Source organism: Mycteria americana, chromosome 7 (genome assembly GCF_035582795.1).
Source record: "Mycteria americana isolate JAX WOST 10 ecotype Jacksonville Zoo and Gardens chromosome 7, USCA_MyAme_1.0, whole genome shotgun sequence".
Taxonomy (NCBI): Eukaryota; Metazoa; Chordata; class Aves; order Ciconiiformes; family Ciconiidae; genus Mycteria; species Mycteria americana.
In genome coordinates, this window is record NC_134371.1 from 65,846,440 (window position 1) to 65,860,062 (window position 13,623).

The 13,623-nt window shown below is 42.9% G+C and overlaps 1 protein-coding gene across 9 annotated transcripts in view; it reads left to right on the top strand.

The window, feature by feature from the left end:
- The window catches only part of FGGY (FGGY carbohydrate kinase domain containing), a 328,528-nt gene that overhangs the window by 99,425 nt on the left and 215,480 nt on the right, over positions 1–13,623 (top strand). For 2 of the 9 annotated variants that reach the window (XM_075508848.1, XM_075508853.1), the window contains one exon: positions 12,800–12,955. The exons of 5 other annotated variants lie outside the window; for them this stretch is intronic. The gene's annotated coding sequence lies outside the window, so the exon portion shown is untranslated. Of the gene's footprint in view, positions 1–2,878; positions 2,999–12,799; positions 12,956–13,623 lie in introns of those variants that run through there. 2 more of the 9 variants (XM_075508855.1, XM_075508857.1) reach the window with 2 other exon arrangements.

Genomic DNA, 13,623 nt, shown 5'->3' on the forward strand with positions numbered 1-13,623 from the left:
AATCAACAGATCTGTCAAGAGATGCAGGAAGGGAACCGGGGGTTATCTGAGCGTGCAGGTTATCTAAGGGGTTGCCCTCAAGAAACAGTATCTGTAAGCAGTACAAGTTATCCCAAGTCAGAGACAAGTAGAGGCTGTGCCAGTGAGTTCATCAGGGCCAGCTGTCTTGTGGATACGGGTGAAAGATGAGAAGTCTGAAAATAGTGGTAGAGTCGCCATGAAGCCAGAAAGAGGTGCCTGTGATTGAGAAACATGGAAGGAAAGTTTTTTTTTTAATGTATTTGGGGCCTTTGAATTAGCTTCCTTGGTAAGGAAGGGCTTCCTGGAATTCTTTGACCGGTTTTATACCCAGAAGGGAATTATTTGGCACTGGATTCAATATACACGTGGGATTTGACTTTGCCGTGAGACTGCCCTATGACAAACCCCCTCCAAAATATAATCAGCAAAGTTTTCCTCAGATGCAAACTCTGTGTCTGCTTCCAAGTTGGACTCCTGCTTGCTCATTCCTCAGCTGGGTTTGTCAAAACTTCACAACATTTAGTCTTGCTTTTCCTTGCAGTGCTGAGTCACTCTCTGATTTGAGTGAGAATTAAAATGTTTGTTACTGTAAATTTTGCTAGCCTCTTGTCTGAAATCCAAGTGAAAAAACCTGCAATGTCAGTTTGCTCAAAAATGAGTTTTTTAGAAGAATTTTTATCCTCAATACTTTTATATGTGACACTTGCACATATTTTGTTTTCTCTGTTACTTGTGGTCTCTTTAATTATACCATGGCAATCTGAACTGTGGCAGGATCAGACGCAGAAAAAGCATGACCAAAGGAAAACAGAAGTTTTATTGGTTTTAAATAGATTTTTCAACGTAAGAGGTGACTTTTCCGAAAAGGCAACACGACATCCTTCTGTCTGCTAAGTTTTCTCTCAGTCCTGTAACAGACTGTGGGATTTTTATGGCAGCCTGAGCTCTATGTGGCTGTTGTATAATGCACTGTTTGGGGTGTGCAGAGAACACTGGTCTGTAGTAGCTCTTTAGAGACTTGAGGTTTTAGCTCTACGGTTCCTTATTTCTGTCCCTGTTTATCCTGACAGGCAGGAAGCACATAAAAGGTGGTTGGAACAGGTCTGTACCCATGGAAGTTGGATGGCAGTGCAGATGTGTAATGCACCTTTCCCTGAGCAAAAAAAGATGCTAACTTCAGGCAGGCATAGCTTATATCTGCTGAAGTCCCAGGGGCACATGCAGCTACACAGAGCTGACTCGGGGGGATGTGCTGGGGAGCTCTGAACACCAAACGTCAATCACAGTTGAGCTAACAAGCTAGGCAACTTCAGCGGTGGCAAAGCTGTAGCTTCATGGCTGGAGCAGAAAGCAGGACACCCTAGTGCATATAGTGACTGGTGGGGTACGTATGCACCGCAAAGTTTTTGCAGGGTACGAGGTATTGCGCAAATATAACCAAGGCCGTAATTTTAAGGATTATACTCATGCACACAGAGGAAAATTTAGTTTTCAGAATTCTTTACTGGTGATGAAACATGATCCAGAAAGAACAGTGTTGGGTTTTCTGATGTCAGTGTGAGCTGACAGAGTTGGCAAGAAGAAAAATTATCCTTCAATTATAGGCTAAACAAGTTTAAAAGAAGTCACTGAGACATAGCTGGTATGGAGCCCCATATTGCTATTATTATATTTTCCTCTCAGAAAAAAGACATGCTTAAAAGTCCATAAGCTGTTCCCTCTCCTTCTCCCTCCTCTGTTGAAAAATTAGTCTCTTTGTCACATGTAAGAGCTGTACAAGTAACAGGAACAAAACATGTAGGTGTTCTGAATAAAGTCATTAAACAACATGCTATTTGTTAAGCACATCAAGTTCTGGACAAATTCATACTGTAGCTTTTCTGTTTCATGTGCTCAGGTGATACAGAATACTGCAGAACTTCCATCAGTAAAACTTTTTCTTGCCTTGAATCGAATTGTGACTCAGAATGAAAATGTCACTAAGACATGGGCTATAGTGAGACTGTATGACCACTGTTTCCAATCACCCTGTAATTAGAAGGGTTTTTTGTTGGTGATGCACGAGCTAAGATAATCTCTGCAGGGCTAAGACAAGAATTAAACTCTGCTTTCATCAGAAAAGACAGTAGTTGATAAGCCATGAATTGAAAAATGTTACATTCAGTGGCTCTTCATCAAAAGGGCACTATTAATGACATAGAAGCATTTCATGATTAAGAAGTCTGTCCCCCCAAATGTTAAGATGGAATGAAAACACACTTTTTCAATTTTTACTTTTTTTTTCTTCTAGATAATCTTTCTAACTAACTTCTTTCTGAATCTTCTGTGATCTATGATATGTTAATGGTATCATATAATTATATGATATAGTAATGATAAATGAGAAATAAAGATTAAATATGAAATGTTATATATTCATATATATAACATGGCACTGGTTTTGGCTATGGTAGCTGCCATCAACACATATGTCCAGGAGGAAGCATCCAGCCCTTAGGCACTGTTCATACACCAGGGAACTTTGGGAACTTCTGGTCTTGGGGTTGAAGGCACCCACTAACGTTGTACTTTATATGCACTCCCACTCACATTTGAGTCTACCTACCTTCTCTGTAGAGTCTTTAAAATGCCGTTACTCTGAATGATTCATCGCCCACGTAGGGAGGGAGGAATTCAAATCAGATGGGGAGCAAGGCGCTCTCCGCTGGGAATAGGAGGAGATAGGGCTTCTGGCAATGGGAGAAGTGGGGGAGGAAATGAAACCGCTGATGGGGAGGATGGGATTCTGTGGTATGGAAGGATATTGATGTAGTTAAGTGGGACCAGGATGTGGGAGCAACAGAGACATTAGCAGTGGGGAAAAGGAAAATGAATGTTCATCAAGCCCTAGCCCTAGGAAGAAAATGGAGGACAATACAGTGATGGGGAAAAAAAAGCCTGGCTTTTTCCACGAGGATACCCAGCTTGCCTATTTGAGGTAACACTTGTCTTTCTGGTTCACTCAAAAACTGATATCCCTGTCTGGAAGAGATGATGCACTTCTGGCCATATCCATGCAGGCCACAGCAATGGTATTGGCAGTGCCATCACCCCTGTGGGTTGCTGGACACCCTTTTAGGTCACTGCAGGAAGCAGGAACCACTGGTGGCTCCTGGCACACATCACCCTCTGCATGCTCTTTGGCTGCACCGGCTGGACAGCCGAGAAGCACAAAGCAGGAGGTGGGAGAGATCTGCAACAGGAAAGGAAGGACCAAGGGAAAGTAGCTCTGCTTGCGTACTTGGTTGAGGGTGTTTTTGTATAGGGCTACCTAATTTTAATGGATACTTTGCCATCTCTCTCTTGCTGTGAACTGAGCTGTTGCCTCCTATTGCTTGCCTTCAGTACAACTTGATTACAAGATAAAATTTTGACCCCATCATGTTTTGGATTCGCTCCTGGCCTGCTTATCATTCTAAGTGAGGGTTACTAGAGAGGGAGCGCCGGGTGCTGGCCACCAGTGCAAATGCTAATTTGACATGATCCAAGGCTCTAGGGATAAAATGGCCTATCTTTTATTTTAGCATGTAAGCATTACCACACTTGTCTACGTCAAGTATCCACAAATCTGAGATAGGCTTTTGTAAGATGTTTCTGAGATGCTTTTTAAAAAATTAATTTCGCGTGCTCCCCATTTGCCGCCTTCTTTGCAAGTCTTGAGAATGCAGATGGGTCGCACTTTCGGGCTTCTTCATGCAATCAAGTTTGAGAAAATTTTTTTAGACATAATCATATACCCCCAGGAGCTGGATCCCGTTCAACTTGCAGAATAAATCACAACAGTTAGTAGGATTGTACTGGACTGAAAAAGTCCAGAGAAGAAATATCACGCATTTGTAAAATGCCTCACTTGCACTAGCTTCTATTTATTTGTATATTTACATGTTTATTTACTGCAAAGGTAGTGCAAAAGTACAAGCTGTTTCGTTTAGATAAAATCAAAACATGTCCGTTCCTAAAAGTGAGAGAGTGAAATCAGATGATAGATTCTGATTGCTAAATTTAGACGGATTTACCATCTTTTAAATACCACTGTTTTAGGAAGGAGAAGGTTGAAGTGGAAAATACCTGCTCTTCATTATGCAGTGAAACTGGAAGCCAGCCAAAATGTCAGGCAACGTAGTCTTCTGGTCTGAAGTGTGTCTCCTTGTGTCTCCGGGGGCACTGACCGAGCTGTCCACACTGTTCAGATACTGAGGAACTTTCCACATCTCTGACTGCCCCTAGTTCTTGATTTCTCTCCTTTCTGAGAAGGTTCAGAATGCTTCTTGAGTATATTCTCTGTGTTTTGAGATAACTTGTGAAAAGGAAACTTCTTGATTTTTTTTTTCTGTTAGTTGTTGGGGAATTCTTTTCCTTTTTCCCTTCTCAAATTCACATGACTATCAGAAGTCGAGGAGCAGATAGGTAAGCACTAAAAACAAACGCAGAAGAGCGAGCCATCTGGTGTGTGGAGGAGGGCCGACTCCTACAGCTCTGATCTCAGCACTAACGTACAGCATCTGTGCGGGACTGGGGACGGTGGTAACGGGGATGTGCAGCACAATTAGCCACATGACGAGCTGGCACCTAAACACCTTGGGGGATGAAGTGCCTGATACCCAGGCAGCTTTCCATAGCAGCCTAAGGAGCAGAAACAGCCTCAGGGCAGTGGGAAAGGGTCTGGGGACACACATCTCTGTTGCAGTTTCCTTACTGGAAAGCATCGTCCATGGGCAAGGGAGGCTGTGTTTTAAATGTTGTTGTGTTTGTTTCCTGTAGAAAAGTGTCGTAAGAAAAAAATCAGAAGTGATTGCTCAGCCCAACTGAGTTTCAGCTTCCTTCCTCAACTAACCTAATGGGCACAGCGTTCCCTGACGGGCTGAGGGGAGGACAGGAATTCCTCACTGCTGCTCTTGTGGGAGCTTCTTCAGGCTGTGTCGATGCCAGGAAAAATGGGTTCCCAGTACTAGCTTTCCTGAAAACTAGATGTCTTGTGGACAAACCAGCCCCAGACCAGTGTTGTTCCATGCTCTGCTTTGCTGTGCAGTGGCACTGCCAGCCCTGAGATGAACTTGCTAACTCCTCACACAGCCATCGGGCAAAACCAACTGAGCTTCTGAAAAACATTGCTGTCTGTTTTGGGGTTGTATTCAGCCCTCACTCTACAGCTACTATTGAGAGAGACCTTTTCTTGATGGGCGTGAAACTGATGATTTCTGAGGTTGGGATAAGATGAACTGTTGTAGAGCCAGCAATAAAATTGTGACTGCACATCAAGCTGTTAGGCAGTGACACCCTACTCTGTACAAAGTCTTTTACCTGCTTTTTTTACCTCCTCTTCTTGGTGAGACTAATGATATTACCTAAGGATACTCCTGAAGGTGTAAGTAGTTCATATTTACAGCAAGCTTCAAAGACATAAATGGCTACAGATTTGCAAAGTATTATTATCTGCCACTTTGGAAAGATGCTCCAGGTTTCTCTGAGATTTAAAGCAAGGTAGAAAATTAGGCTGTTTATTCTACAATTCACTGGAAAAATAAGTTTCTATAGAAACTACCACTTCAGAGGTATTTACATTTCTCTACTATGAAGCATCTTGAGAAAGAGCATTCCCATAAATAGCAAATAGAAGTTGTTACATTTGGTATAATAAGATAATATTTAGAAAAGACTGTGTATGTTCTAAGTATTATTATGGGGTTACTGTATAAACCATGGATCCATTGAATATATTGTAAGAGACTCAAATCTCCCCGTATGAAAAATGAGATAGTGACATGTAAAAGTAATGTGTAAAAATTCCTTCGTGCCCTCCCTGGTGATGAGTCTGCACTGAAACAGAAGATTGAATCTAATATCTCTGGCAGAGCTGATTCTGTAAAAGCTCATTTCTGAGTAAGATAACAAGAAAAACATTGACATTTTTAGCTTTAGATGGGGTGCTGTCCGTATATGCATGTGCTTGCGGTTAGAATTTGGGTATTTGTTACCGGTACTTAGCTTTGCAGTTTCCTTCAGCTCTCCAGTTGTAATGCACCACGAGTGTATTGCTCCATAGTTATCTATTAGTGAAAACAGTATAAATAGAATAAAGAAAATATAAATAGCATTTGCTGTATTTGCAATGGTGGTGGGGTAATTAGGTTTGGAAGGGGTCATGAGCAGTGGATTGTGCGTGTGTATCCCTACTTCCATTCTGTGTCCATCCTTTTCAATGAATAGATTAAGCATTGCAAGAGCTTTAGTGCTTCATTTCTTGTACGTAGGCCCACCGTGATAAATGAGATTACAACCCACAGAAAAAACACCACCTGCCAGCATCTGCAAGCTCAAGCTGAAGTTGGTGGAGAATTTGGGTTGTTGCTGTTGCATACAGTGGAAACTCTCCCTAGGGGAGAAGGTCTGGATCAGGTATCATGTCCTTATTCATAACGCTCTTGCTCCTGCAGATCACAGTGATTAGAATATGAAAGAGGAAAATTTGGTACTCGATTAGGAGAAGGGGCCACCCTACCCATGTCCTGTCTTGAGGGGATCAGTTATCATCGATACTTAGGGAAAGAAGGTAAGAAACCATGAATGTAGCTTTCCTTCCTGGGATGCCCTCCCAGCATCTGGCAGTCAGCTGTTTTCAGGACTTGCTGGGCTGGAGGTTGCATCCAACCTGTTGCGTTTAGTAACCATTGGTAGATCTAGGCCTCAGTGAGTATGATCTTACCCTAAAGGTGCATCAACGGAATGACAGTCAAGCTGGAAATGGGAAGGTACTGAGTACTGAGCACATCCCAGCTTCCTCAGGAAAGCAGATTCCCTTAGGCGTGTTTCTTTGAAAACATATCCGAAAGATTCAGATGCCTAAACATCATTGATGTCTTCCTTGTCAGTCGAATACTTTGAAAAATGTTAACCATAACTTTTAATCAGTCCAGTAGCAGTGGAAGTCTATGCTCCAGATGTAAATTAATCACTCCATTGATAAATAATGGCTGAAGTGGTTCTTGGTACCAAAACATCTTATGATGGCTGCTGCAGGTGCAGAAGTAAAAAAACAGATACTAGGTACTAGTATCATCTTTTCAAGGTAGTAGTTTAAGTCAATTAACTGACAAATGCAACCCCCAAATAACAGCCAATAAAAAGGATGGGCCAGGCTGCTGCTTCCTAAATCGGATTTGTTCTCTGACAAATGGCTGAATTATAGGTCTTAATGACAATGAATGCAGCGTATTGGTGCTGTCTTGACCCATTTACTAGATCATGGTGTCTCTCCCATGCCTTTGTTTTGTTGTTTTTCTTGCCCAAGACTTCTCAGAAGCCTTGAATGCAAGACATAATAACACAGATCCTGCCCTGGTAGCAAATTGTGCAGTCTTTTGTTTCAAGCACACAGCATGCACCCAGACTTGCTCATAAAATATCCATAGCAAAATCATGCAATGCCTGTCTCTCTTATACATTTTTAAGAGCTGTGCCCTAAATCCATTAAAAGACTGTGAGGCATGAATAGAAGAATAATCCTTCCTACCTATGGGGGAGAAAGGAATTGGGATCAAGTAACTGTACATACAAAACAAACCATGTGAATTTGCTGACTTCCAGACTTCTCCTATGAGAACACGTACCTCTTGCAGTCCAGCTCTTTTGTCTAAATTGCTGAATAGTATTTTACATTATAGAACAGAGGAACTTAGTACAAAAAAGGTGGAGCTGGCATAAAGAGAGGTCAGAGAAATAGAACCGTGCAAAGGTCAGAAGATGGTGAGGACCATGTGTACCGTGTGATAGAAGGTGCTTTCTGATTTCAGGACAACTAAGGTGAGGGAAAGGCATCTTTATCATAAAAGTAATTACTTTTGAACTGTGCGGTGGTTGCTCTTACTCCGGAAGTGAACCTTGGAAATCCAATTCTATACATTGGAAAAAAAAGGCCTTTGTTGTTTTACCCTTAGGAGAGAAGCAGGGAACCTAATGACATCCCTCATAACCTAGGTGGATGTTCAAAGGAGGAGAAGGGAATTAGCCACTCAGATTGAAAGGGAATTGGGTGTCTACTTCCCTAAGGCTCTTTATAAAATTACATACTACACCTCTTGCCAGGAGTCCTCTCATCCAATCATTTCTGTAGAACTGTAGTGTCTTTAATTCGGAAAATTTACTCTCCACCTAAGTCTAGGTGCCAGATACTTCCTTTTCCTATTCAATGTCTTGCATCTTGGAATCGCTTGCAGGTGCCCTCAGAGGTACATTTCTCCCTTTAGCCATGTCCAGGATCATCTGCAGGATTTTGGACATATAAATGGGGCTCCTAAGCAGCTGGTTTTGCCCCCATGGAAGCTGGGAGGGGAGTGGGAGGGGATGGAGACATTGCCCTTACTAGGAACAGGGTGCTGCGTTCCTGCTCTTCTGTCACTACCCAGCGATGCAGGGCCCCTTGCACTTTCCAGGGCCCATCCTCCTTAGGCGACGTGTACCTCTGTCCTGAAGCAAGTTACAGAAATAAATTGCATTGGTATTTATTGTAAAAGCTTACAGTCGTAAGGCTAAATGCGGATTTCTATAGTTCAGTGGGTGTGCGCTCTGACTGAATACAGCCCCACTCAACCACTACCACAGGTGGATTCCTACGTGGGTCAGAAACTCCCAAGAAAGCAGCACAGCGTTATCTGGGCAGAGAGTTTGAAAGAAAAAGTGGCTCCAGCATTTAGGAACTAATTTCTGTAGAATCTACTCCCAAGTGCTTATGTCTCTTGAATATGAGGTGATGTATACAAGTCCTCTGGTGCTTTTGCACACTTGAACCCAAAAGCCATGTGCTCTGTTAAAAGAAGAAAATAGAAAAGCTTCATAATGCATTCTCAAGAGCCTTGACTGTATGAACTGTGGGACTGCATGACTTTCCCATATGAATTTGTCTTAGTTCAGAAATGGATCACATTGACCTCACTTGTTCGTGTCACTCCTCTGAGCTTGGTGGAATTCCTTGAGTGAGAAGAATCAGTGTTTTCTATTTAGAAACAGGCTAGAGGACAAAACAGCCTCCATATACTCTAGGACTTCACTCTGAAGAAAATCCCTTTGACAGAATCTTCAGTAACTTACCACACAACTTTAAAAGCAAAGTTTACTGTAAATATTAATTTGGGATTTTTCTATCTTGGTCATCTGCTTTTTAAAATGACTTGTTACTAGAATTGCCTTTGCAGCTTGTGATTCTCTTTTCTACTTTCAGTTTCCCTTCTGTACTGCCTTGGTTGTAAGTAGGCTGTGGTTTTCTGAAACTGTAGCTGTGATATTTGCTGTGTTTTCTTATACAAGACCTCTGTTAAAAAAAAAAAAAAAAACCACCAAAAAAACAAAAAACACCAAAACCCAAATGACCAACCAAAAAAAAAAGCATCTAGCCCAAATCTAAGTCTTTCCCGCACGCATTTAAGTTACTACTTAAGACAAGTTTAACATACACAGTATAATTACTTCACCAAGATACTGTGTTCACACCACACCACACTTGTGCATATTTTGAGATTTTTAGTAACATTTTTATTGTTAAGGAGTCCCATTGTGTAGGGTGCATGTGTGCACAGATCAGCTTGAACACGTGGTATGTGGATCCTTGACCATAGCTGCAGGTGATGAAGTCTTCACAGTCATAGTCTGCCTCCTTTGTTTGTTTCTTTTACAAATAGCAACCTCAATCTTGCATTTGTGTCCCTGGATCCCAAGTAATGTCAGGAGGCTTCTGTATTGGATGGGAGCCCACACTCCTCGTTTGACTGGTGAGGAATTACAAGTAGCAAAATACCATGACTTTTCTGCGCTCTTCTCAGAAGAGAGCTGTTCTTATTTTAATACCTCATTCTCCGTATTTCTATTTTGCTGTCTCCTCTGATTTTGATTTCATTTTCATATGGTAAGTTTGATTCTTTTCTCTTTCCATTTTAAAATACCCCAGGTTACTTCAGGCACAAATTTTCTTGATTGGTAGGTGACCTCAGCTATTGTTATCATCAGCTTGTACTAAAATCAGCAGTACCTATTTTGCTCACATTTCATCTGGGCTACCAAATGTGCTTAGAGATGTTAGATTCCCAAATCAAGAGCATGGGATACTCTAATTGCTTTTTTCTTCTGTGAGCTAACTCCTGTTTCTGTCCGGGTGTGCCGCAGTGCCTCGGAGCTCACGGGAGCTGTGTACGCATCTCCAGAGGCTTGAAGATCAAGCTGCCTTTGGTGCTGCTGCCGCCATTCCAGGAGATGTGACCTCATTGATGCTCCCTGGACCACTCAGTCGTGGGAAGGATGCAGAGCTCGACATTTTGCACGGGGTTTGTTTGTTTGACCGTATTTAGCCATCTAAAAACTGCCTAGTCCAAGGTAGTTGTCTGGTCTCCCTCTGTGGAGAGGGGCACCTTCAGAGGGTGCTTCCTCCCATCCCTCTTAGAAACCTGTCCTTGAGGTGACGTGAGTTGTGGTCTGAACACGTCTGTTTCTCTGACTGTAGGGAAAGCCAAGTCTTTCCCTAGCTAAAGTCTAGCTAAAGTCTCTGGCTAAAGCTTCACTAGCTTCACTAGCTTCACTTTAGCTTCACTAGCTAAAGTCTCTGGCACCTAACTTTCAGACAGGTAAAGGCAGATGAGATAAAGCCTCTTATTTAGCGGAAAAAAAAAAAAAACGATCATGTGTGCCAGGTTTGTACATCCAGTGGTGGAAACAGCAACTTCTAGAGCCGTGTCCTCCTTTTGGTGGTGAACGTAGCACTTCTGGGAATTTCAGTGAAGGTATTAATCAAAGGGCAGGGTCTGCCCCTCCTCCTCAAGCGGAGCGATCCCCTGTTCCCTGGGAAGTGCCACCCGGGCGGGTTCCTGATTTCCGTGGGTAAGCGTGGACGGAGCAGACGTGGGGGAGAGCCGTGTCCCCCGCGCCCCGTGCTGCGGCGTTGGTGCTGCAAACGCTCTTGCCCGCCTTTTGCTGCAGGGCTGCGCTTGCCGTGTCGGGCCTAGCAGCTGCCTGAAACCGACCATTTCCTTCAGCTCTGGTTTGCCTGTAACGATCTTGAACTTGTTGACCTATGTGCCTATTAATTATTGATATAATGTTGCATTATTTAGGGTTGTTTCAGCAGATGGATACATTATTACCAGACAGACGTTTGCCAGACAGGCTGATAGATAACATCCTCAAATAGTCTCAAGTTGCATTCGTACAATAAAGAACTGTAACTTCATTACTCTTCCCCCCACCCCTGCCTCTCGCTGGCAAATAGTGCCACGCTACCTTGATACCTTAATAGAAATCGAAGTATAATAATGATCTCTTTAGACAACGGGCTTAATCTTGACTTTGTTGGAGCTGTGGTCCTGATGTTGGTCAGTCCTCCAAAAATAGAGGAAGTCTTCTTAACCAATCCACTGAAACTGTTTTTCTTAAGATACAAGAAATTGTTTTGTTTTTCAAACCCTTGCCATGGAAAGGAGAACTGATTTCTCCCTGGTTGCTACGAGCTGTATTGCAACACTCCAGAGACACAGGCATAGCTTGATGTGTATCTCCCAGGGAAACCTGCCTTTGATTTTTTTCAAAGCCCGCTGCAGTCATTTTGTCTACGGATCCAAGGAAAAGGCATATCAAAATGAATTAGCAGTAATTTAAAACATGCACGCTGCGCATTTCTGAACCTTTGTAACTGCGGTGTAGCTTCAGCTGAAGCAAGAATGAAGGACACGGTCCTTCGTGGCAGTCATATCAAAATTATGAGCGCAGTGTGCAGTCATAGCTGACGAGCAGTGCCGAGTACGTGACAAGCTTGTTAGCGTCTGCGTGCTGCCCTCTTTCCTCTTTCTCTGCTCGTCATGCTTCTCTCTGTCGCAACCAGTTTCTCCTCTGATGTCAAAATCCCACTGCTCGATACGTTGTCCATACGAAAGCAGAAGAGGTGAAAAAAGAGGAAGGAAAGCAGACAGAGGAGGATGAGGACAAGAAATGCAGTCTCGAGTGTTACAAATCTGATGGCTCGTTTGTTTTCCAGGGGCTTCCTCAGGACAAACAGTCAGTTTGGGGGAAACAATTTCAGAAAGACTCAGCCGTTGTTTGCAAAAGTGATCTAGCACCAACTTCTTAATGTCGTGCGGGTACTTACCGCTGCAGTTAGATGCACTGTGGGGTTTTCAGAGCTGTGTAGGCTCCTGCCACCTTGGGTGCCCGTGGTGAATTTCTTCATCCTTTCTGAGTCGCTTCTGTCTCATTTCTGATTCACTGCTGCAGCAGAGACGTGTCTGAGCACCTAGGGAAGCTCCCTTAGCTCAACTCCAACTTGACCAATGTGTTTGGCCCCATCGCTCAGGGTCATCTCTCTCTTAGACTCTCCTCACTATGCAGCCACAGTAGCATTTTCCCTGGCGTTCAGGAACACCAGCCACATGTGCTACCCTTCTACAAAAACAGGACCTCAGCATCAAAGCCTGTGTTAATCCCTTCATTTCCCCCCATTCAAGCATACTCTTTCCCAGAGGTCCAGCCTTGTTCAGCAGGAGGGGGTCTGTTCAAAAGAGATCCTTTAGGTTTGTCAAAAAATATTAACAGACCTGGACAAGACAATAAATGAGGAAACCTGCACTGGTTTCCCCACTGCTCTACGGTGTATTGTGGGTCTTGGTCAGTGTCTTTGAGATGTCCAAGTTTCCCCTGGCTCATGGCTTCTCCCCCAGGTTATACAGTCTCTCTTACTCCTGCTGGCATTTTGTTGTTCTTTTTCCAGACGGATCAGTGAGGGACCGTCATCTCTCATCTCCTTTGTCGTGTATCTCCTTCATCCAGTCTGTCCATCAGCGCTATCAGGCAATCCCAGCCTTCCACTAGACAATCAGTTCCCACCTCTTTGAAGTCTGCACTTGAAAAATGGTTTTCCTGAATGGTAACTATCTCTTTTTTCCCAGTAGTCCTCCATTTGAATAGATGACCGTTGGGAGTTTAGCAGCCCTCTCTTCTAGTCCTGGATAAGATGGAAGAATTTATCTTGTCGCATGGTGTGGGTTTTATCACCATACAGGGACAGGGAAGCAACTAACTCCCACGCTCAAATCGAATTTTAAGTCTGACATGAGTAAATGTGTAAAATGCAAGTCCCTAACACTGAAGTCACAAACACTCTGTAGACTTTCTAAATTATTTCAGGGTAGTTTACTGAAATTAATTTACATAAAAGTCATACAAACCAGTGCATTATTATGTAAAACTCCACCAAACAAGTGCTGTGATTTTAACTGAGCTGAACAAATAAAACATTAAGTGTAATTTTTGTTCAGGGCCATGTGTTAGCTTTTGAAAACAAAGAGGAAATAAATGAACCAAGTCACACGAAACATATGTCTGCAGAATAATGATAAAACATATACTGTATCTGGACATCTTTTAGGTGTGGTTTTAATTCTCGCTGCTGTTGTGGCTAGAGGCTTTTGCTGTGCAAAAAGGCTACACTGTGTTCATATTACAATACAGAATGATTCTTATTCCTACTGCATCAGGAATAATGTAATCCTCTTGCAATAGGGTGGTGGGTTCTGAGTCCTTCAGCTGAGACAC